This window comes from Thermobia domestica, chromosome 7 (genome assembly GCF_964235325.1).
Source record: "Thermobia domestica chromosome 7, izTheDome1.hap1.1, whole genome shotgun sequence".
In the NCBI taxonomy this organism is placed as follows: Eukaryota; Metazoa; Arthropoda; class Insecta; order Zygentoma; family Lepismatidae; genus Thermobia; species Thermobia domestica.
This window is the reverse complement of record NC_137460.1, coordinates 289,103,967-289,116,328: the sequence shown is the minus strand read 5'-3', so window position 1 is coordinate 289,116,328 and position 12,362 is coordinate 289,103,967. Positions and strand designations below refer to the sequence as shown.

Here is a 12,362-nt window from a genome sequence, read left to right as displayed (position 1 = left end):
ATCATTATCACCATAGAGTAAACATTGGTTCAATGCGGCCAACTTTTAAGATAGATAGGTGGCCAACTTACAGAGTAATAAGCAATGATAAGAAGATGGAGGTTCAAGACGAACCAGACCAAGATAAGCTGGTGGCCAAGTCGATAGGTTTCACTGTAATCTTTCTTAAGATCTCATTAATAAGTAACCTTTCATATATATATTATTTAAATCCTAATGGTCGAGCAACCATATGTGATGATTTTACGTATAGAATACCCCATGCCACACGTCATAGTAAGCGCCGGTTCTCTCGAATCAGTTCATCAACGCGATTGGGATGTGGTTCACCCATTGCAGTGCGTGACTTTTCACTTCGATGTTAGTTAACAATGGGAAGGTTCGCTGCCATGCTGTAGGGTTTCCTGTACGAGCGGGAACAGCCCAACGTCGTATCGTACTGATGTCTGCACAGTCCTTTTCGTAAACAACCATTATTCTTCGATGTATGTCAATGGGAGATCTACCTTCTGCTGTGACAAATTCGATCACCGCATACTGCTTCAGCCGCACTGACATAGTGTTGTGAGATGACGCCATGTTTTTTTCCTGTAGACCTTGGACTCTGGTGACAACTAGTTTGAAACCGGCAACAAATCGAGAGAAAAGTGTCATTAATACAATGTAATGGTACTCACAATCAGATCTTTGTTTAAATTCTAGAAACCAACTGGGATGCATTACTTTTCATCATGTTCTCGTTAGCATTGTAAAATTTCCGGAAATTTTAAACCGCCGGAAAATAGTTTTTTTCTGTTTTGTTTCTATATGACTTTTCTCAATGCACATTACCTTCAATAAATTTTAAAATTTAATATTTCCTGTTTCATATTCGACTATTATGATGGATGCAATGCTCCTAGCCAGTTGTAATGAAATTGAATGAACAAAAAAGAGATTTTGATTCAATAACATTTATAAATAAATCTACAGACTCACTCATTACAACGTCTCCAAAACTGTTAGGAGTAGAGCCTTGAAATTTTGTAGCAATAATCTCGTTATAATAAAGATAAAAGGCAAATTTGCGAGATTCGGTCCCTAAAAGACAAAAAAGATGGTCTTAAAGTTTCGTTGCTGTTCTGCAGATCTCCGAACCTATTACACATAAGATTGTAAATTTATATAAATACTAGTAGAATACTAGTTTTTTGCACTGGTACAATACATTTCATTTTGGACATAAAGGTGTGAATTTGGATTTAAACATGAAAAGTGTCACTGTTTGGACTGTGTCACCCCGAAAACTATGGATTCACTAATGTCGGTCATTTTTTTTTAAAAAAAAATCGTTTTTATATATTTCTTGCTCCCAAAGTTGCGGAGCTGAATTTGGATTTAAACGGCATCCGAAGAATCACTGTTCATCTCAGCGATCCCAAAAACAATGGATTCGACACTAACATTGATCATTTTCGATCATTTTTAAATATCTCTCCCTCCCTTAAGTTGCACCGTCAAAGTGAAATGACAAAAAACATTCCAGGCCCGAACCTTATCTGTGTTGAAAATTTGATCGTGTTCAAGCGAGTGGTTCAAGTGATATGAAATCATTTCCATTTTTATATATAGAAGCACTAGATTGACATATCAGATGAAGTTTTGTGAAATGTGATTCCTAGCAAAGGAAACGGGGTGAATGTTTACTTAACTCCAGTGAAATCGGACGTGCATCAACAACTACCTTGAAAACTCAAACAATTTCCATTTACAAACAGGTCTTCTCGGGTAAGCAACCAGGTAAATACTGTTGTATCTTGCAACGTTTCGAGGGCTGACATAGTTCTCATCTTCAGGCAAATATGATAAGGCAATAGAGTGCGTGGAATATATACTTCATATGTGTGTGATTGGATTCTTCTGATTGATGCTTGAAATGGCGGGATATAATCGGTGTCCATGTTTGACTCAGTTGAAATCCTGTGTTTCTGTTAAGGTGCGTTTTTTCCTTGCGTGATTGCAACAGCTTCTTTTATCATTCTATCCCAAACTCTTGAGGATTTTGCTATTATTTTAGTATATGTGAATAAAATTTTGTTTTTGATTCATGCTATGTTTAGCTAGCCCGGATTTTTTCTGGTTGGTTTATTCTGATGTAACTGTTGTGTTCTTTGCATCTGGCTTCAATGGTCCGTCCTGTTTGTCCAATGTATGCCTTGCCACATTCGCATGGGGTGCGGTAAACCCAGGTGTTCGAAGGCCCAGATCGTTTTTGGTTGGTTGCAGTAACGTTTTAAAATTTTTGCTGGAGATGTATGTATTAGTCGGCTAAGCTTTCCAGAAGTGTTGCCGGTTTAAGGAAGACAGATTGTGTTCTTCCGTTCTTCATCTGTAGATTCTTCTGTAATTTTTTTCCTTGTTAATTTTCTTTCTTCTGGCTCTATTCAGGACCATATTTATATCTCTCATTAAGTATCTGTTCTGAAGCATGATCAAGTTCCCCTGTTAGGCAATTATAGTCGGAAATGGAGAATAATCTATGTGCTAAAGTGTTGAGAACTCCAACCCGTTGAATTTTATGATAAAAACTGTTGGCATTCAGATATAAATCTGTATGTGTTTGATTCCTGTATACACTATGGCCTAGGCTGCCATCTGGTCTTCTGTATACCATGATGTCAAGATATGGGAGACGAGATTGAGTTCAACTTCCATTGTAAATTTAATATTCGGATGCTGGTTGTTAAGAAACTCATATTTCCATTTACATTTCCGTAAACTTATTCCGTCCGTGCGAAGAGCAGACACTCTGTTAATTACCTTTTATAATTTGAACTAGATGTGAAGACCATTATAGAATATACGGAGTGTTCATCCTAAAAGTATTTTCCTCATTTACTATTATGTGCTGAATATTCTGACTTTTAGATATTTCTGAATTATAATTGTAACCATTCTAGTCGTTCATATGATTTCTTGTCAAAAATCAATGTCAAGGACATTATGTATATATGGTATACCAGCAGAGGCGGCTTTAGGATTTTAATTGTAGGTGGGCCCGCTCTCTCGCTTATGAATACATATACACATTTGATTAATTAATGACAATAGGAAATTACTTTTATAGTAGTGGTTGATGCTATTTGTTAAATAATTAATATAAATAGTGGAAAAATATTTACTCTTTATTGTATCGTTTAATGTTAATTTTTTTTTTTTTTCAAATTTTTTCGGTAGGCCCGTGCCTACCCGCTGAAACCACCACTGTATACTAGGGCTTGAAAAATCCTGGTCGTCAGGTCGCCATAGCGTCCGGAAATAATGAGTCTGGTGGCTAGTTAATTTAAAAGTGAATACGTGTAGGCCTGTATATAAAATTGAATTTTTAATGTTGTGGCCCCTGCTTTTCAGAACTGACGCTTAGGTCAGAAGAAATTTTTCCGAGCACTATTGTACGCAATCTACAAAACTCTTTAGATCTGGCCAAAACGTTACATCAAGGCAGATCTTCACTTGCTTAGTAAGCATGTGTTTCCCTTTTATTTTATTTATTTATTTATTTATTTATTTTTTTTTTGAGAAAGTACGAGCCCGATAATTGTCATTACAGTAGCAATGTGTTTTGTTCTTTCCTCGACATTTATCACTCAATGCAATGTTTCTGCGGACTACAGTGCACGCGCGCGTGATTAGTATGACTCATGGAGTGAGAAACTTACCCTGGCGATAAGGAGCAGGCCTGTATTTAGGTAAGTGCTATTCTGTGCTCGAGCACAGGGCGGCAAAATTTTGGAATTCTTTTTAAGATTCACAATAAATTAATATTTAAAACTTACCCACAGAGCCCCGCGCAAGCGCGAGAAAATATGTTAATGTGTTCAATTCGCTTAATTATAGTAGATACTAATTAGCTACTTTCTCTTATTATTTTTAAAAAGTCACCCTCTCCCACCCCACCCCAAGGGGTAAGGATGAACTTTAACATTATAAAAACTGATATCGTTAAAATCAGCTACCTGGGAAACTATGAATTCAACACTAATATCTGTCGTTTTTGATTACATTAAAAATCTCGCCCCCTCTCTGGGGAGTGGAGTATGACATTGAAGTGGAATTGGATTAAAACTGTCACTATTAATCTCAGCGACCGCAAAAGCTATGAATCCAACTCTAATATTGGTCGTTTCCAAGGGGCGGCAAATTATTTAGAGCACAGGGGCGCACAATATATAAATACAGACCTGATAAGGAGTAGCAAATCATAACGGAATAAATGTGTTGGCGGTGTTGAGTAAAGAAAAGATTCATTCTGAGATTCCGTATGAGTGGGCAAATGGCCTTGCTCCTATCAACATCCACAGGAAGCTGGTTGTTATTTATGGACACTCAATAATGTCAGTACAAATGGCAAATTGTTTTCTGAAGGACGAATAAGCATATTAAATGAACATCGGCTCGGTAGCCCGTCTCTAGTCAGCGACGCAACGTTGGTTGACAAAGTGAGCGCCCTAGTGTTGTCCAACTGAAGAATCGAGGTTCGTGAAGCAGCCGCTGATTTGAACATTACAATTGCGACCGCACACAATCATTTACGAAACAATAGGATATACTAAGAGTTGGGTCTCACGACAACACACTGAACAACATCGCAATACGTGTATTGAGCTGTAGCCCGGATTCTCTGACCCGGTACCACACACACAAAAAAAAAGAATAACTTTATCTACCATATTATGACTCAGGATAAGAACATCGTTCAACACTACAATCCAGAATTTAAGGACACATCGATGGAATCGAAACATCCCACGTTCCCTGTGAGGGAAAAGTTCAAGGTTCGACCACTTACAGGTAAAGTTCGTGTGACTCTCTTTTGGGATTCCAAGGGCATAGTGCTCACAGAGTTTTTGAAAAAAAAAAGGGGGGGATAGTGAATTCTGTACGTTATTCCCAAACACTGGACAAAGTGAAAACTCAATTCGCCGCAAACGCCCTGGATTACTGTATATTGGTGTCATTCTTCTGGATGACAATGCTTGTTCCCATTCGGCAGCAATAATCCAGGCAAAACTTCGAGAAATGAAATGGAAAGGTTACCACTTACCCCGTACAGTCCGGACTTGGCCCCGAATGACTTTCACTTCTTTCCTTTACTGAAGTCTCAGCTCCAGGGTCAACGTTTCCAGAATGATTTGGAGGTTCAAACAGCTGTGAAGGATGTTCTTCGCTCTCTGGACCCCGATCTTTTTTTCAGATGAGTTTAAAAAACTCCTGCAAGGATGAGACAAATGCATATGTCACCTTGGAGGTTGCTACAGCCCCCCCCCCCTTTAACGCTCAGGCAGGCCTATACACTGGATAAAATGGGCTTCAATCCTACTTTCTTTACACCGATTAAAGCGGGATACTACGGTTCAGCACCTCCCTTGATCATATCCTGGATCCGCGGCTATATACGAGGGTCATTTAACTCGAAGTGGCAGCCTACTTGTGAAATGAAATGTAGTCAATCACTCACCTCAAGAAGCTTACAGTCCTTTCCTGGCTTACAGTCCTCTTCTGCGGATCCGCATGCATATGCATCGATATATCAAGTATCATTGTGGTATTAAAACGCAATAAGAGTCTTCAATTCTAAAATGAAATTCGGGTCAGAGAAAAAATGAAATGAAATTTTTGAGTTTTACGTCCCACGGTATGCCGGTTAGGCTAAAGGAGACGGTGATGATGAGTAATGAATGAAATGGTGGAATGAAGAAAGTGGGAGGAAACGGGAGAACCCCGAGAAAACCCACGCACACGGTGTTTGTCCACCACAAAGTTTACTCGAACCCGGGACCCCAAGCACCAGAGGTGAACGCTCTACCACTGAGCCACCGCGGCCCCTTCGGGTCAGAGAGTATACAAAAGTACTTATTATTTAGATTCAGGTGCATTCTTAGTTGAATATCGGACACTTTCCTTTTCTGTTCAGTAGCTTGATTTACAAGTTTCAAATAATAAAAAAGGAGAAACAAAGAGCCTGATATATACGAGGGTCATTTAACTCGAACTGGCAACAATGCTACGATTGGAGTGTCGTGTGGGCAGGAGATAAGTGACGAACGTAGTGTGTTGCATGGATGTGTACGAGTCAGTTCAACGCTGCTGCTGTCCCATGTTACGGTGTGTGTGGCGAGTAGACATTGCTAAAGCGATTGTTGCGTGAAATACGGCTCTAACGCAATGTTCACGCGTGTAGAATGTGTTTATCAAATTCCAGGTGGCACAAGGGCGAAATGCTAGCACAATTCACAGAGGATTAGTAGAGGTTTGTGGTGAAGCTGCTCTATCGTATCGGACAGTGGAGAGATGGGTTGCAGCATTTCAGGCATGACGACAGTCAACAGACAAAATGCACGGTGGAGGGCATATGCGAACGGCTACGAACGAAATTCATTTTGCAAGACTACGGACACTGCTTGAAGCTGATCGGCGCTGGACTTGTAGTGAATTGGCACAGGAGCTGAATATTTCTTCCGGATCAGTGTTCCGCATGCTAACAAGATCTTACAGCAAGATGATTACCCCATGTTCTGACCGAGGTTCAAAAGTGGCATAGGTAGGAATGTGCGCGCCTACACCTTCAACGTTACAATGAGGAAGGTGATGACTTCTTGAACCGCATTATTGCAAGTGACGAAACGTGGGGAAGATGCCATGAGTCTAAAATGGAACGTCTGTCGAGTGAATAGCTCCACCCAGAATCTCCAAGACCGAAAAAGCTTAGGCAAGAGCCCGTAAACCGTTACCGTCAATGCTGCACACTATGCTTCATACCTCAGTGACCATTTGCGGCGCAAACGTCCACACTTCCTGAAGTCTGAACCAATTCGCCTACACGGCAATGCCAGATGCCATACATTCCATCTAATACAGACTCTATTACGACGATGGTGTTAGGAGGTACTGGAGCATACGCCATACTCTTCGGATATGAGCCCCTGTGATTTTGATCTTTTCCCAAAAATGAAGAAAGCTTCTCAGGGGCAGACGCTTCAGAGACATTCCCAGCATTGTTCGTGCCTTAGGGCGCATTGTTAACAACCTCTTACTAAGTGGGACTTTGACAGATATTCAACGGTTACTAGACATCTGGCGAAAGTTCAACAGGCTGGCGAAGACTACATCGAAGGACTGTAAGCTTCTTGAGGTGAGTGATTCACTCATTGCATTCCACAACTATGTTGCCAGTTCGAGTTAATGACCTCGCATATTTATATTCTACATTCCTGTGTCAACTGCCACGTTTTATACATATATTTTAAAATTATACCAGATACTATTATAGTGGCGAAACGTAATGCCACAAGTAGGGTACGCCCGACAAATTAATAACACAAATAACATTTAATGTATCATAAAATGTTTAAAATTGCGGTTAGAATTCTATTTTCCTTTTTGAGTTAACAAAAAAAAAAAAAAAAAAAAAAACTACCAAATCTATTTGAAAGATAATTCTTAACTGTCTTTCTAACACTGTTTAGTGTTAAATTTATGTGCATGTACACATGGTAGTTTAATTTAACAAGAAAGAATAAATATTTATATAAGCAAAATCTTACGTTATAAGTTCACTGAGTCCATCTTCGACAGCGTCGTATCATATGTTGGTGAATTTGTATCCTTATATATATCAGCTCCTTGTTCTGCTTGTCAACAAAATTTTCTTACCTTGGTACCATCTTTCCCCCAATGCTTAGTTTCGGTGCTGGTCTACGCTCTTTAATAACGCACTTATTTTCAAATGAACATTGAGAAAATAGATTTCGCAAAAGAAAATACCATTTTCTGTCCACTCGGGCATTCTGATGACACTACAAGAACGAATAATCCTGAATTATTTACGAAAATATAAACACACAGGCCACACGTACGCCTACTTCGCGCGCATTCTTAAACAAAGCGCTACAATCAGGGTTGCAAATTCGTGGGAGTCCTACTCTCCTAAAACTACAGTATTTTCATTTTAAAGTTTTCGCCTTGGTATACTAGTAGCGTTTTCCTATGGTTATGAAATGTTTGCTTAAATGACAAGAGTTCTACAGCGGAAAGTAGTCTTATTATTATTATTATTATTATTATTATTATTATTATTATTATACAAATATTTGCATAAGAAGAACACGCAATATATATTAATGGGATATTCCCATTTAGTTCCACTACAAATACTTTGAAGTGTAGTTCATATTTTCTTCTGCCTGGGATTCGCAGGGGAGATAGAATTCCTCCTCGCTTGCTGTTTTTATTCCGTGCATGTTTGAAAATGGAGGGAGAGTAAAAGTAAGTATACATTCTTCCGAAATTTAATGGCAACTTTTTATTGTTTTACATATACTGCAGAATTTTGAAATTTCCAGAAATAAAGTTAGCAAAACCTGCCGAAACAAAACCGTAAATATCCCACCGATTCTATGAAATGGAAAACTCAACCAAAATTACACACAAATATTATTATTTTATCCTGTACGGTAGCGTTTGGTAAATTTATACATACGTTTAACGTATCAGACTATATTCTACAAACTATCATGGACCAGGCCTCATGTAGGAAAAAAACAGCTACTTTGAATAACTCCTGATAGTATATACCTAAATCAAACAAGTTGTCACTAATAGAAGTACTAATCGTATATAGAAACTTCTTGCTGTGTTAAGCAAATTATTTTATAACATATTAGCAATGAAAGATGCCTCCAACGCTAAAACTAAACTCCAAGAGACGAGCCTTCGCAACGTCTCAACAGGCACGTAGCCAGGATGGGGGGGGGGTCTGGTCCGTGACATGAAATACTGTGGTCATCACACCAGAAACTCAATCATTGTAAACTATTTTACTGGCAACATATTTGTTTGTTAGGACAACAAACTGGAGATAAATTAGTAAGCAGCGGCACTGACTTTCCTAAATTTATGTTGGTACATATCAATGGGGAGATGTGCTATATGTTTTTAGGAGAGTGTTGATATTTTTTGATTGATTTCCTTTCAGTTAAGATCTTTTATGAACACTGTCATAAAGGGCTGTGCTCGATTATATTCACAATATAGTTTCATTTTTTTATTATTATTGTGGGGACTGCCTTTGACTAGGCCAGAGAAAAGCAAAGAAAAGGGCAAGATGGTTCTTGGCTGCCTTTTCATAGTCACATTTGAAACAAACAAACAAAAAAAAAATTGTTTTAGAGGTTAGAAATTTTAACTTCCATCCCAATGTTTTAATTGCTTATTATTTTTTGATAATGGCGAGTGAGAAATATTTATTTTATATTGTTTCTATCAAACTAAAAATGTTGTGGGTGCGCCTGGAGTACCCACGTAGTCGGCGCCCATGTTAGTAAGTATTTTAATAACGAACTATGAAGAAATCTCGAGATTTTTTTTTTAAAAAAAGATTTTAACATATCTACGTATCTTCATCTGTTCATTCAAATATAACAATTTTCATTTCATTATGATCTCAACTATTATAAAAAGTAAAAAAGTAAATATCCACTTTTATAGAAAGGTATATCCAATAATGTCTTGTAAAATACGTATTTTACAATATCTGCGTTCCTTTCTGTGTTGAATCAAATGATAACATAATTTCTTTCTACATAACTTTTTTGTTTTCAATATTCCGTCAAACTGTACTGTCTGTTCCAAATGACAGGTTCAAGGAGCAGTAGAAAACTGTTTATAAAGTAACATGTTTGATTCTGCAGAGAAGTGACGACGAAAATGGTGATAAAAAATTCCCACACTGTTACAGAACGGCACTATGCTTTCGAAAGCTTGAAATTGCTTATTATTTTTTGATAATGGCGAGTGAGAAATATTTATTTTATATTGTTTCTATCAAACTAAAAATGTTGTGGGTGCGCCTGGAGTACCCACGTAGTCGGCGCCCATGTTAGTAAGTATTTTAATAACGAACTATGAAGAAATCTCGAGATTTTTTTTTTTAAAAAAGATTTTAACATATCTACGTATCTTCATCTGTTCATTCAAATATAACAATTTTCATTTCATTATGATCTCAACTATTATAAAAAGTAAAAAAGTAAATATCCACTTTTATAGAAAGGTATATCCAATAATGTCTTGTAAAATACGTATTTTACAATATCTGCGTTCCTTTCTGTGTTGAATCAAATGATAACATAATTTCTTTCCACATAACTTTTTTGTTTTCAATATTCCGTCAAACTGTACTGTCTGTTCCAAATGACAGGTTCAAGGAGCAGTAGAAAACTGTTTATAAAGTAACATGTTTGATTCTGCAGAGAAGTGACGACGAAAATGGTGATAAAAAATTCCCACACTGTTACAGAACGGCACTATGCTTTCGAAAGCTTGAAATTTCCTGACTAATAACAGAAATTCTGAGAACTTTTCTAGAAATTTCAAATTTCCTCATAAGAAAGAGTAACCAAAATGTTGCTGTAGCTTTTTCATTTTTAACACTGATTCTTTTTTCTCTCGTTTCTTTTTCTTTCATTCTTTCTTAATTTTTCATTTCTGGTTTCGAAGGGGGGGGGTCTGGGCCGCCCTTGGCTACGTGCCTGGTCGCAAGAATACATGCAATCCCCAGCGATAATAGCTTCGCTCCCTGAGCAGCATAGCTCGTAAGCCTGTCTAGCGAGCTAGTGGAACTAAGACGGAAAGCTCTCCGAGTGTTTCCAACTTACTATTTTGTTACCGAAAAACACGAAATATTGAAGTATTGACCTTATGTTATAAGAAATAAAAGATAAAGAATATACTGTAGGAAACAGGGTAGGCTCTGCTTCAGAGCCTCATAGTACGCTTCGACACTGCATTATTATGATCATTGCTGATAAAAAGCAGGTAATTGTAGTCCTGTCACAAAATATGGCAATCTGCAGTAGTTTCACATTAACAAGAAAGAAAGAGAGAAACGCAGTTTGGTTACTGAAAATAAGTTCGTTTGCCTTGCTTTCGCTATTGGGGGTCTAGAAAACGGAGTATTCTCCACAGAAGACACTGGGAGATCACGAGAAACACGACCTTGAACATTTTCTTTGTTGTTCCAACTTGTTGGTAGTGATTGTAAATAAAAACACTTGATTTCACGTTGGTTTTGTTTAGTCGATAAAATCAAATTGTAGCAAACACTGAAATTCACTGGACTCTGTTTACAGTAACTTGAAAACACTGTAGAAACTACATGTAGATCTAAGTTCATGTAGTACGAACAAACATTTCCATAAACCGTTTGTTACCGTTGGCGAACAGTGACGACGCCAACTTTAGTTCCAAGTCGGGGCAAGGGTGGAGCAAAGACATTTGGGGGGAGTTTTTTTTGTGTGTGTACCGAAAATAATACTTTTATGTTACTTGAACTACATACATGTTTGGAAGGGGGGGGAGTCAGGGGTGGACGATGCCACCTGGAGGCGCTTGTCCTTTTACTCCTCTAGCGTTGTTATTATTGGTGAGCATAGAGTACAGTTGCATTTTGTTATGGACAGAATATAATTTGGAAGTACTTTCGGAAATTTACAACTGGATGGTTTAGTGTGAGACAAATTTTGAATCGACCGGAAGTACTAGCAGTCTATGGAAAGGCATCTTCGAGCTATGCATCCAACAATATTAGCTGAGCCACAAGTTATTCTTACCGTAGAAGATGATGAAGAAAAGTTCTACCTAGATTATCTACTGAAGAAACTAAGGAAGTGTCATGGTAAGTCAGTATTGCAATAATTGCTTATCGTGTCATCAGTGCTCAATAGAAATAATTTTACACCAAGGCTGAGAGATTCATTTATTGTTAGGCGTTTAGCGCCCCTTTCAGCAGCGAGGCTATATGCAGGGGTGCCCACAATGGGGGGCTATGACGCAAACTTCATCATTGAAATATTTGGGGGGGGGGGTTAAAAATCTATATAAATATGTTTGAGAGGGTGTAAAAGTTAATCGAAAAGTTTTTTTTTCATGGAAGAACACCTACGGATAGGCAATTGAGGGGGGATGCGTCATGGACATGAGGGGGTGGGCACCACTGCTATATGAGACGTGGATCTACAGCTTAACGTGGAGTCTGAACCATATAAGGTCCCACCAGGAAAGTCGAACTTCTAATACAACATGATAATAAACAAGGATTTTTGCAGGTCGTATAAATATTAGCTGTTGTAATAGTGTTAAAAAAAATTTCTCCACAATAAGAGACGAGTTTTAATAATGTATGTAAAAAAATAAATCAAATGAAACGATGAAACTAGAAAATAGTAACATGAAAAGCTTATGTAAATATACCGTAATAGAATTTATATATATATATATAATATGTATGTATGTATATAAAGAGAAGGGGATAAAAGGTTATTCCA

General features: G+C 37.8%; 1 protein-coding gene across 9 annotated transcripts in view; it reads left to right on the top strand.

Moving 5' to 3' along the window:
• LOC145691015 (uncharacterized) overlaps positions 1–12,362 on the top strand; it is a 220,959-nt gene that overhangs the window by 98,188 nt on the left and 110,409 nt on the right. The gene's annotated exons all lie outside the window — the stretch shown is intronic.